Source organism: Macaca mulatta, chromosome 5, assembly GCF_049350105.2.
Source record: "Macaca mulatta isolate MMU2019108-1 chromosome 5, T2T-MMU8v2.0, whole genome shotgun sequence".
Taxonomy (NCBI): domain Eukaryota; kingdom Metazoa; phylum Chordata; class Mammalia; order Primates; family Cercopithecidae; genus Macaca; species Macaca mulatta.
In genome coordinates this window covers 60853440-60865042 of record NC_133410.1, presented here as the reverse complement: position 1 = coordinate 60865042, position 11603 = coordinate 60853440, and the positions used below count along the sequence as shown (strand labels likewise).

Genomic DNA, 11603 nt, shown 5'->3' with positions numbered 1-11603 from the left:
CATTGTGACATTTGGTATGTTGCACTGGTGCAGAACAAAATCTGTATCTTTGAGATGGGCTTGTATTTCATTTATGTTTCCACAATTGCTTCTCTTTGTTCAACCTACTATATAAAGACTTAGCTTGTGCCACTTCTTCAGGTCTTCATTTTCCTTTAGGGGTTCCCACATGCATGTAAAAATCTGTATGTTTTTCTGCTGCTAGTCTGTCTTACATCAATTTAATTCTCAGGCCCAGGCAGAGACCCTGAAGGAGTAGAGGTGAAATTTTGCTTTACCTACACCAGTAATGATCATAATTACCTCCACTCTGAAAAGCCACCCACTGAGATGCAGCCCAGCAATGAGGAGCAGATTCTATCTAAAGAATAATCTGAGCCCATTATTTATGAGGAATAGACCCATATTAAGGCCTGCTTCTAAAGGACCAGAAATGGATTCAGGACCCACCAACCATACCTCTGCAAACTCTCTGTCTTTGCTTGCCAGAGCATAGAATTGTAAAAAAATGACTCAAGGAGCAGATGCTAAAGTTTCTAGGTAAATACACTGCCAAAAGAATGCCAAACTTGGATCACCAAGATTCAAGACAGCCTAACTCCCGAGCTACCACCCAGGCAGGAGAACCACCCAGGCAGGAGAACCAGGCAGGAGAACCAGTACTAATAAGAGGTTGGTGCAGCCCAGAAGGGGAACCCTCCCCAGTGTCTGTCTTACATGCAGCCATGAGCACAACAGACTGAAACCTCGTTTACTGCCAGGTCAGGGAGTCCCAGGATACGTGTGTGAACTAGGTACTTGTAACCATGATGTGCTTTCCTTTTCTTCCCTATTCTGAATGTGAACTTTTATTGTAATTTTTTCCCTTTTACTACTTACTATTGTATTCTTATGTAGATTTCTTACCACGTAGAATTTTGTTTCGTGAACCTGACTCAAAAGAATACAAATCACTCAAAGATCCTGGATGTAGTAAATTACACCCCAGGAAAACTGAAAATAAATAAATAAATAAGTAAATAAAAAGAAAAAAGAAAAAAAAAAGGACAGAAAAGAGAATTTTTCATAGTTTTTAATAACCGTTTTCTAACAAGTACCATTATAACAGTACTAATGAAAATCAAACATACTTCAAAATTGTTAAACTATATAAGAAAAACCTCTCCCCAAAATCCAACTGTACAATCAAATCTGCTTTGCTTTCTCAACCTTTCCTTCTGATTTTGGTCTTTGTGAATACATAACTGAACATGATGTAATCTGAAAATTTCACATACGTATATAATCTTGGAGCTAAAAAAAATCATGGTCTTTGTCAAAAAGCCAAAAAGACCTGGGATCAAAAGTGAATGTAAGTCCTGGCCATGGGCGGTGGCTCACGTTTATAATCCCAGCACTTTGGGAGGCCAAGGCAGGAGGATTGCTTGAGCCCAGGAGTTTAAGACCAGCCTGGGCAATATAGTAAGAGACTGTCTCCACAAAAAAAATAAAAATAAAAATAAAAAAATAAATTAATTAGGTGCAGTGTTGCCCACCTGTGGTTCCAGCAACTTAAGAGGCTGAGAGGTAAGAGGATTGCTTGAGCCCAAGAGGTTAAGGTTGCTGTGAGCTGTATTCACACCATTGCACTCCAGCATGGGTGACAGAGTGAATGCAAGTCCTACAGGATAATTTGGGCTGTCTCCTGTTCAGGAATACTCACATTATGTTTTACATTTCATGTGTATGGAGGGCTTCTCAGCAGCTAAGGAGTGGGATGGAGAAGTCACGTACCTTTGAAGGAAGATTCATTCCATCCCAACACACCATTCATTTGGCTTCACTGGACTTACCCAATCCTGATTCTGGGAGTGGTTCATATAACCTACACCTGGCCAATGGACTGCACCCCTCATCCCCACCATGATTAAAGCAGTTGGCTCAGGGAGGGGCAATCATCACTAGCTGAATTATTTTCCTCTTGCTTTAGTAACAAATTACCACTGACTCCAATTTTTAAAGTTCTACTGTGGGTAAAATGCTATCAAACAGCATGGCATGCCACAGAAAAATCTTTCATGAAAGGAAGAGTCAATTGATGTGGCAAACTCCTTTGTTGTCTTATTTGGAGAAATTGCCACAGCCAAGCCAACTTCAGCCTCCACCACACTGATCAGTCAGCAGTCATTAATATTAATGCAAGCCCTTCCACTAGGAAAAAGATTATGACTCGCTGAAGGCTCAAATGATTGTTAGCAATTTTTTTTAGCAATGAAGTATTTTTAAATTAAGGTATGTACTTTTAAAAATAACAATTATAGGAAAATTTTTGTAACTTGCTTTATTATGATATTTGCTTTATTGTGGTGGTCTGGGAATGAACTCTCAATATCTTTGAGGTATGCCTGTATATGTTATATATATACATTTACATGTGTAAATGTTATATGTTATTGATTGGTTGACAAAAATATTTGATGAAAGCCTCATATTTCCCCCAGGAACAATTGTTCTTCATTCACTAATTTAGGGTTCCTGATGACTATGAAACAAAACTACCATGAATAACAAGAACCAAATGTATTTCAATCTATGACATGGTAATACAGTCATGTGTCACATAATGTTTTTGTCAATGACAGACTGCATGTATTATAGTGGTCCCATGGATTTTTAATGGAGCTGAAAATTTTCTGTCACCTAGTGACATCGTAGCCCTTGTAAGATCATACTGCAAGGCATTACTCAAGTGTTCGTGGTCATGCTGGCGTAAACAAACCTACTGCTCTACCAGTCATATAGAAGTATAGTCTTGTGTTACGTAACAACAAGGATATGTTCTGAGAAATGCATCATTAGTTGATTTCTTCATTGTGCAAACATCATAGAATGTACTTACACAAACCTATAATGGTATAGCCTACTATACACCGGGGCTATGTGATAAAGCCTATCATTCTTAGCCTACAAACCTGAAGAGCATGTTACTATACTGAATACTGTAGGCAATTGTAAAACAATGGTAAGTATTTGTGTATGTAAACATATTTGGCTAGGTGTGGTGGCTCACACCTGTAATCCCGTCACTTTGTGAAGCTGAGAAGGGAGGATCACTTGAGGTCAGGAGTTGGAGACCAGCCTGGGCAACATAGTGAGACCCTGTCTCTACAAAATAAAAAATAAGAAAATACCTGGGTGTGGTGGTGCATGCTTGTAGTCCCAGCTACTCAGAAGGCTGAGCTGGGAGGATCACGTGAGCCCCAGGAGGTGGAGGTTGCACTGAGCTGTGATCACACCACTGCACTCTAGCCTGGACAACACAGTAAGATCCTGTCTCAAAAAGAAAAAAAAAAAGACTATGTTACCAGCTCATGTATTTACTATACCGGTCTCAAACTCCAGGCCTGAAGTGATCCTCCCTCCTTGGCCCCCTAAAGTGTCCCAAAGTGCCAGGACTACAAGTGTGAGCCACTGTGCCTGGCCAGGGTTGTTTCTTTCTGGAGTCTCTGAGGGAACATATGTTCTGTGCCTGTCTTCTAGCTTCTGGTGGTTGTAGGTAATTCTCGGCATCTTTTTGGCTTGTAGCTATATCATTTCAATTTCTAAATCTGTTCTTAACATGGCCTTCTTCCCTGTGTGTCCTCTGTGTCTCTCTATCAGCACCTTTCTCTTTTTCTCTTATAAAGAAATGAGTTGTAAATTTATGGCCCACCCTAATCCAGGCTGACCTCATCTGACCTTGATTATATCTGCAAAGATTCTATTTCCAAATAGGGTCACAATCCCACAAGTATTGGTGGTTAGGACTTCAACATATCTTTTGTGAGGACACAGTTCAGCCCACTCTACCCTGTTTTCAGTTAAATTAGCTTAAGTGGATATCTGCTTTTTTTCTTGTTCTAAGACTCTCACAGACAGAACTCCAGTGACCTTCAGCTTCACTCCTCAGTCACCCATTTTCATAGCTCTTATCAAGACCCAAAGTGAGAATTGATAGTTATCTCTCACTTTCCACAGGAACTTTTTAAACCTATTCTATTCCATTTATAAGTGTTTTTCTTTGTCTCCCCATGCCCATTGATACTTCACTTCCTTTCTATGGTGGGTAGAGAGGTCCCCACTAATGAAGGATGTGGCAGATTTCAGTTCAATATCAGAAAGTGCTCCACCTGATATATCATTTTTTAATTATAAAATTTTTCAAAGAAGAGTGGAAAGAATAGTATATTTTACTCTAACCACCTTTAACAGTATAAATTCAAACACCCCACTCTTATCAAAGCCATTTACTCTTCAAAATGTCCCACCTGGTTTCCCCTAATACATCTGCTCTTTGATCTCACTACAACCTTCAGCCTCTGTTTTCTCTATTTTCTCCCTTTTTATTTTCTTTCTACATCACTTACATTCCCTGATCCAAAACAAACTTAATTTTTACTGTCAATATTTTCCTCTTAATAGCCGTGGAAGGAAAGTGAATTCCTCGGCAGGCAGGGATGGGTCCCTGGTGAAACTCAACCTTGAAGCTGAGGATAGTCTAAGGCTTGAAAACTGAGATGCCAGTTCTGGATAGAATCCACAGACCAGAATGAGGACTCCCACTCCCATTTGGCATGCTTCTTTCCAATTGGTCCTTGCCTTTCACCATATACCTATCTTTCTGTGATTGGCTATGGGCCAAGTCTTCATTTGCATAGAGTGAAACGTCACTCCAGCCCCCCATCAGTTTTGGAACGAGCCTTCACTTCTGCCTTCAGTTGTTTTTTTTACATCATTGTGTCTCTTTCTGAGTGGTGTTTTTTCCAAACAGCCCCCAGACCAGTCAGCACACTCCTCCTTCCTTCCCAGTCCATATAAGCCCTGAACTTAGCCCTGCAGCCAGCAACCATCTTTTGGATTCCCTCTCTGCTGAGAGCTTTTTCTGTTGCTTAGTAAATCCTACTCTGCTTTACTCACTCTCCAGTGTCCGTCTGCCTTATTCTTCTTGATCATGGGACAAGAACCCGGAACTCACCAAACTGCAGGAGCACAGGAACTATAGTGCTCCAGCTCACTGAGCGGCTGGTGGCAGGAGTAAAAGGACTGTAGCACTTCCTCCCACTTGCCGAACTACAGAAGTGAAGAAGCCATTGGGCACCACTCCCTCCTGCTCACCAATCAGCAGAAGTAGGAAAGCCGCAACATTCCATTGATTCCTTGCCCTTCAGTTGCATCCAATGGCAAAATTCTAAATCCAGATCTAATTGCCTTCTGAATGCCTATACTTGTACCCTTGAGAGCTGCTAGAGAAAATTACACCACTTAGGCCTGTGCAGTTCTGACTTCCAGCCTAAACTCTCACATCTGCTTGGCAGTCGTTCAGAATTGATAGTTATCTCTCACCTTACATAGGAACTTTTTAAACCTAATCTGTTCCATTTATAAGTGTTTCTCTTTGTCTCTCCATGCCCATTGATACTTCACTTCCTTTCTATGGTGGGTAGAGAGGTCCCCACTAATGTGGCAGGTTTCTCTGACCATTCCATTCCCCAGACCAAAACAGATAGACATATAGATATGCATATACTCTCTTCCTGGAACTAGAAGCTTCTCAAGGTTAGGAAAAGTAAAAGGGGAATTAGAGTAGCTATGCAAGGTTGGAAAAAACGTGATCTTCTTTTAGTATTATAAAGTACAAGAAATCCCTTAGCAGTGAGGACCATGCGGTGTGTAAGGCAAGTGCATTATTACCACACACTCTGTTGCAGCCAACCTCATGGGATGTGCCCTCTCCAGGCTCACCCAGTACCTTATGAATTAATTGAGGTCCTGGTTAGACTTCTCTGTGCCCTCTGGGAAGCTGTCATGGATCCTTTGATTCACTTTGAGAGCCTTCATCCTCCAAATCCAAATCCTTAAAAACAACAAACAAAAAAACAAACATATGTAACTCCCATAACATCTCCAATTCTCTAATGCGAATGGGACAGAGGCAGTGTTTGAGCAGAATTCTTCCAAGGGTCTGTGTTTGCTGAGATACTTGTGCCCCATATACCTCACAGGGGTACAGTACAATTGGGGATTGCCAAGGGAAAGTTTAAGATTTACCTATTTGAGGTGGCCCACTGCTTTTAAAGTCTCATCTCCTGTTCTTCCAAAGACTTACCAAATATAATGAGATTGTCTGGATACACCATTATGTCCAAGGAATTTATATTTTCAGACATTCTCTCTATATCACCTGCTGGGGTAGCTGGGGTCCTGGAGACACAGCTTCTTTTAGACTTCGTGTTTTTCTTCCACCTAAAGTAGGGTCGACTCATTTTTTTTCTGAGCTAGATCTTTTCTTTTCTTTGTTTTAATTTTTTTTATTGGAATAAAGCTGCTATTGGCTGGTCTACAGGGTTCTTCTTCCATTTTACCCCCAAGTATATTCAGATATTACATGCTTACTTCCCTGAGTCTGAGGCAGGTGTCTTTAAATAGGTCTAAAATAGGCATCAGCCTCCCGAGTAGCTGGGATTACAGGCATGTGCCACAACACCCTGCTAATTTTGTATTTTTAGTAGAGACAGGGTTTCTCAAAGTTGGTCAGGCTGGTCTCGAACTCCCAACCTCAGATGATCCGCCTGCCTTGGCCTCCCAAAGTGCTGGGATTACAGGCATGAGCGACCACACCCGTCATAGAGATCAGGTTACAAGTCAGCTATCATTAGCTAAATCTCTGCCTGCAAGGTCAGAGAGGTCAGATTACAAATCAACTACCATTAGCCAAGTCTCTGCCTGTATCTGTAACAATGCTCCTCTTGAGGGAAGTATTCTGTCTTGCCGTTTGCGGGGAAGAAATTGTAGACTCAGAGTGATATTTAGTCAATCAAAACTTTCTCCTTCAGTATACTGAGAGAATATGTTTCTCTTTTCTATTCTTTTCTCTCTCTCTCCACTGTAGGCAATAACCACCCAGAGCTCTGTTAGCATAAATTTTATGCAAATTTTATTCAACAATGTTAACTTGGGGAAGAAGAACAGAATTTGTATAGTGGTTTAGCAGGGTCAATTGAAGTTTAGGTAGTTTGGAGAATTAGTCAAGGATTTTCTCCTATCAATAATCTGTGCAGATTAGCAGCCAGGATTTGGGAAATTTTGGTTTTTTCAACAGGAATGGAGAACAGCTGGGATCTGAGGTCATGTACAGGAGGGAGTAGAGAGGAATAGTTGCAGAAACCCAGTGGAAGATTCTCAGTCCTTCAGAATCTCTTATGTTATTTTTAATATAATAAATACTTTAATATGCAAAAAATATATAAGATATATATGTACATTATTTACATATCTTTATATATGTTATATTTATATATTATATATAAAAGACAAGCAAGCATATTTTATAGACAAAAATAAGGCTATTTCATAATGATTTTCCAAGCATTATGTATTCTTTTTCCTTTAGCATTATGTACCCTTAGAAGGAACATAGAGATTCTTGCAATATATTGTTGAAGAACAAGAGATACTGTTCACAGTCTACTAAGTCATCTGATTCCATGAGAAGGAAGCATTGTTTTGTGGTAGTATCTCCCATAAGAACAGGATGAATCCTCTGGAAAAATACCCACTTAAAATTTAAAATTAAAAACAAAAATTTAAATTTAAATTTAAAAAAGCCACCACCACCAATGCCACCACTACCATCATTACCAATACACCATTAGCACCACCAAGCACTGGCTCAGCAGTTAGAACATTTTACATTTTCTTTTTTCTTTTTTTTTGAGATGGAGTTTCACTCTTTTCACCCAAGCTGGAGTGCAATGGCACGGTCTCGGCTCACTGCAACCTCAGCCTCCCAAGTTCAAGCAATTATCCTGCCTCAGCCTCCCAAGTAGCTGGGATTACAGGCATGTGCCACTACATCCAGCTAATTTTGCATTTTTAGTAGAGACGGGTTTTCTCCATGTTGGTCAGGCTGGTCTTGAACTCCTAACGTCAGGTGATTCGCCCGCCTTGGCCTCCAAAAGCGCTGGGATTACAGGTGTGAGCCACCTCACCCAGCCACATTTAAAACTTTCAATGTGAAAAATTGATCTCTTTTTGACAAATTGTCTTATGCCATATTTCATATATATCTTAATTTTGTTGGATTCCAAACTCCAAATATTATGACATTAATACTTAGTTAATATGGTCAAGTGAGTAATTTTCTATAATAAAATGGTTTTTCTAGAATACTTTCTAGAAAGCAGAGAGCTTTGTATTGCTAATGTTGTCTTTTTTTTTTTTTTTAACAGGGTACATTAAGCTGCCAGCTCATCCCAGTTGGACAAGCTGCCTTGTCTTTCTCTCCTTCCTTGCTGTAGGAGTTTTCCGTCATTTCTCTGCTGAATTCCAATGCTCTTTCTTAGATGATCTACATGCTATTTTAGCACTTCTTTGTCTCATCAAACTTCTTTAATGTCATTATTTTGAATTCCTTTTCAGGCATTTTATAGTTTGTTCGTTCTCTCTCTCTCTCTCTCTTTCTTTCTTAGACATAATCTTGCTCTGTCACCCAGGCTGGAGTGTAGTGGCTCGATGTCGGCTCACTGCAACCTCTGCCTCCTGGGTCAAGCGATTCTCCTGTGTCAGCCTCTCGAGTAGCTGGGATAGCTGGGATTACAGGCATGTGCCACCATGCCCAGGTAATTTTTTTTTTGTATTTTTACTAGAGACGGGTTTCACCATGTTGGCCAGGATGGTCTTGATCTCCTGACCTCATGATCCGCCCACCTCGGCCTCCCAAAGTGCTGGGATTACAGGCATGAGCCATCATGCCCAGCCTGTAGATTTTTCATTGCAATCTGTTGCTGGAGAATTTTTGTGTTCCTTTGGAGGTGTCATGTTTCCTTGATTTTTAATTTTCCTTGTGTCTTTATATTGACAATTGCACATCTGGTATAATAATCACTTCATCCAATTTTATGAATTGGTTTTGGTAGGGAAATACTTTTTTTCTGTAGATGTATCTATAGCATTGATTGGATGGGGGTACTTTGGCTTTGATTCTAGATGGATGCCATAGTGTAGTATCTGTATTATTTCTTTGGCTCTAATTAGTGGCAGTGGTGTTTGTGAGTTCCTTAGTGGCTTAGGCTATGATATTCAGTGGAGGTTGTGGTGAAGCTTTGCTAGGGACAGGGACCCCAACGAGGGCCTGGTCTTTGGGCCACATTGGTGGCAGTGGTGGGCCAAATGGGCCAGTCCTTGAGTCCCTGGGTAGTGTATGCAAGCACCAGTAATACCAGGTCTCAGCAGGTTGATCCTTGGCCCTTCAGGATCTTGAACTGGTGCTAGTAGTGGCAGGACTATGCTCTGTGGGTGGGTGGGTTCTTGGGCCCATTCGGCAAGTGTTGTTCATGTTCAAGTGAATAAATCCTTGTTGATCTTTCAGTCTAGTTGGGCTGGCAGGTATATCTGTAGGTGAGTTCAATCAATCTCATGTAACAGGATTATGTAAGAAAAACATACTGGATGAAACTGGCAAGGCCTCTTCCTCAGTTGTCAGAGATATGGACAGGAGTTTTTTCTTTCTAGAAAATATTCCCAAGTCATCTTGAAAACATGGTAGCACCTCCTCAGGTTGCTCCTAAGGGAAACATTTAACACATTTTAAATCTTATTCGATGATGGAGAACAAATAAATCTCATCTTATATCTTGCTTTCCCAGCACTTAATTTGATTACAAGACCATTTTAATTGCAAAAAATACCAACTACCAGCTGGGCACGGTGGCTCACGCCTATAATCCCAGCACTTTGGGAGGCTGAGGAGGGTGGATTACCTGAAGTCAGGAGTTTGAGACCAGCCTGGCCAAAATGGTGAAACCCCATCTCTACTAAAAATACAAAAATTAGGTGGGTGTGGTCGTGGGTGCCTATAATCCCACCTACTTGAGAGGCCAAGACAGGAGAATCACTAGAACCCAGGAGGTGGAGGTTGCAGTGAGCCGATATCATGCCATTGCATTCCAGCCTGGATGACAAGAAGAAAAAAGAAACACAAACTAACAAATTCAAACTAGATTAAGCAAAAAGGTAATAGATTGATTCATATAACCACAAAGTCTATGGGTAAGGTTGGTTTTAGGCATGGGTGAGCCTAGGAGCCTACACAATATTCTTAGGACTAGGAGAGTTGTTTTCTTTGTTTTTTTGTTTTTTGTTTCTTTTCTTTGAGACAGAGTTTTGCTCTTGTTGCCCAGGCTGCCGGAGTGCAATGGCGCAAACTCAGCTCACTGCAACCTCTCTACCTCCCGGGTTCAAGCAATTCTCCTGCCTCAGCCTCCCGAGTAGCTGGGATTACACGTATGCGCCACCACACCTGCCTAATTTTGTATTTTTAGTAGAGTCGAGGTTTCTACAGGTTGTCAGGCTGGTCTTGAACTTCCAACCTCAGGTTGCCCACCTCAGCCTCCCAAAGGGCTGTGATTACAGGTGTGAGCTACCACACCCAACCTGGACCATTTTACCTTATTGTTCAATTTTGTTTTCTTTTGGATTGGTCTAATTCTCAAGTTCCAAGTACAGATACAGCTACTAATAGTTGTAGGCTCAGAAAATCCCTAAATCACTAAAGTGCTTGCTTTACTTACAGCAAATGTTCTAGGGAAGAACATAATTGGCTTGTGTGACAGATGACTCCCCAAAGATGTCATGTCCCATCCCAGAACCTATGAGTCTGTTACCTTACATGACAAAAGAAACTTTGAAGATGTAATTAAGTTAAGGTTCTTGAGATGAGATGCTCCCTATTGAGATAACCTCTCCTCTTGACATTATCCTGGATTATCCAGGTGGGCCCCAGGTAATCACAGATGAAAGGCAGGAGGTCAGAGAAGAGAAGAGGTACTATGCTGTTGGACCTGAGGATGGAAGAAGGGAGCCGTGAGCCAAGGAATGCAGGTGGCCTAGAAGCTCTAAAAGGCAAAGAAACACATTCTCTCCTTGAGTGTCCAGAATGAACATAGCCCCAAGGACCCATTTTAGACTGATCTCCAGTACTGTAAAACAATAAACTTGTTGCTTTAAGTCATTAAGTTTGTGGTAATTTGTTACCAAAGCAAGAGGAAAGTAATTCAGCCTGTGATGATTGTCCCTCCCTGAGCCAACTGTCCTGACTGTGGAGGGGAGTGAGAGGTAGTCCATTGGTGTGGGTTATATACACCACTCCCTGAATCAGGGTTGAGCTAAGTCCAGTGAAACCAAATGAATGATGTGCTGGGGTGGAATGGATCTTCAAAGATACATGACTTCTCCACCCTAATCTAATCTTTTTAGATCTTTTTTTTTTTTTTTTTTTTTTCATATTTCCCCAGTTTTATTGTGGCATAATCTACTACAACTAGTATCCTTGAGTGATTTGTATTCTTTTGAATCAGGTTCATGAAATTCTACATGGCAGGAAATCTACATAAGAATTTAATAATAAATAGTGAAAGGACAAAAAAAAATTACAACAAAAGTTTGCATTCAGAAGAGGGAAGAAGGGGACAAGTCCATAGCACACACACATCCTGGGGGTCCCTGACCTGGCAGTAAATTAGGTTTTAGTTTGTTGTGCTCATAGCCACATGTGAAATAGACACTGAGGAGGCTTCCACTTCTGCAGC

At 40.9% G+C, this 11603-nt stretch overlaps 1 long non-coding RNA gene across 1 annotated transcript; it reads right to left on the bottom strand.

Moving 5' to 3' along the window:
• Nucleotides 1–3170: 3170 nt before the first annotated feature.
• On the bottom strand, nucleotides 3171–9591 carry LOC106998367 (uncharacterized). Its single transcript, XR_001444813.3, has 3 exons — nucleotides 9463–9591; nucleotides 5768–5872; nucleotides 3171–3309 (listed from the first exon to the last, which is right to left on the bottom strand). It is a non-coding gene; the product is annotated as an uncharacterized LOC106998367 (long non-coding RNA).
• Nucleotides 9592–11603: the final 2012 nt, after the last annotated feature.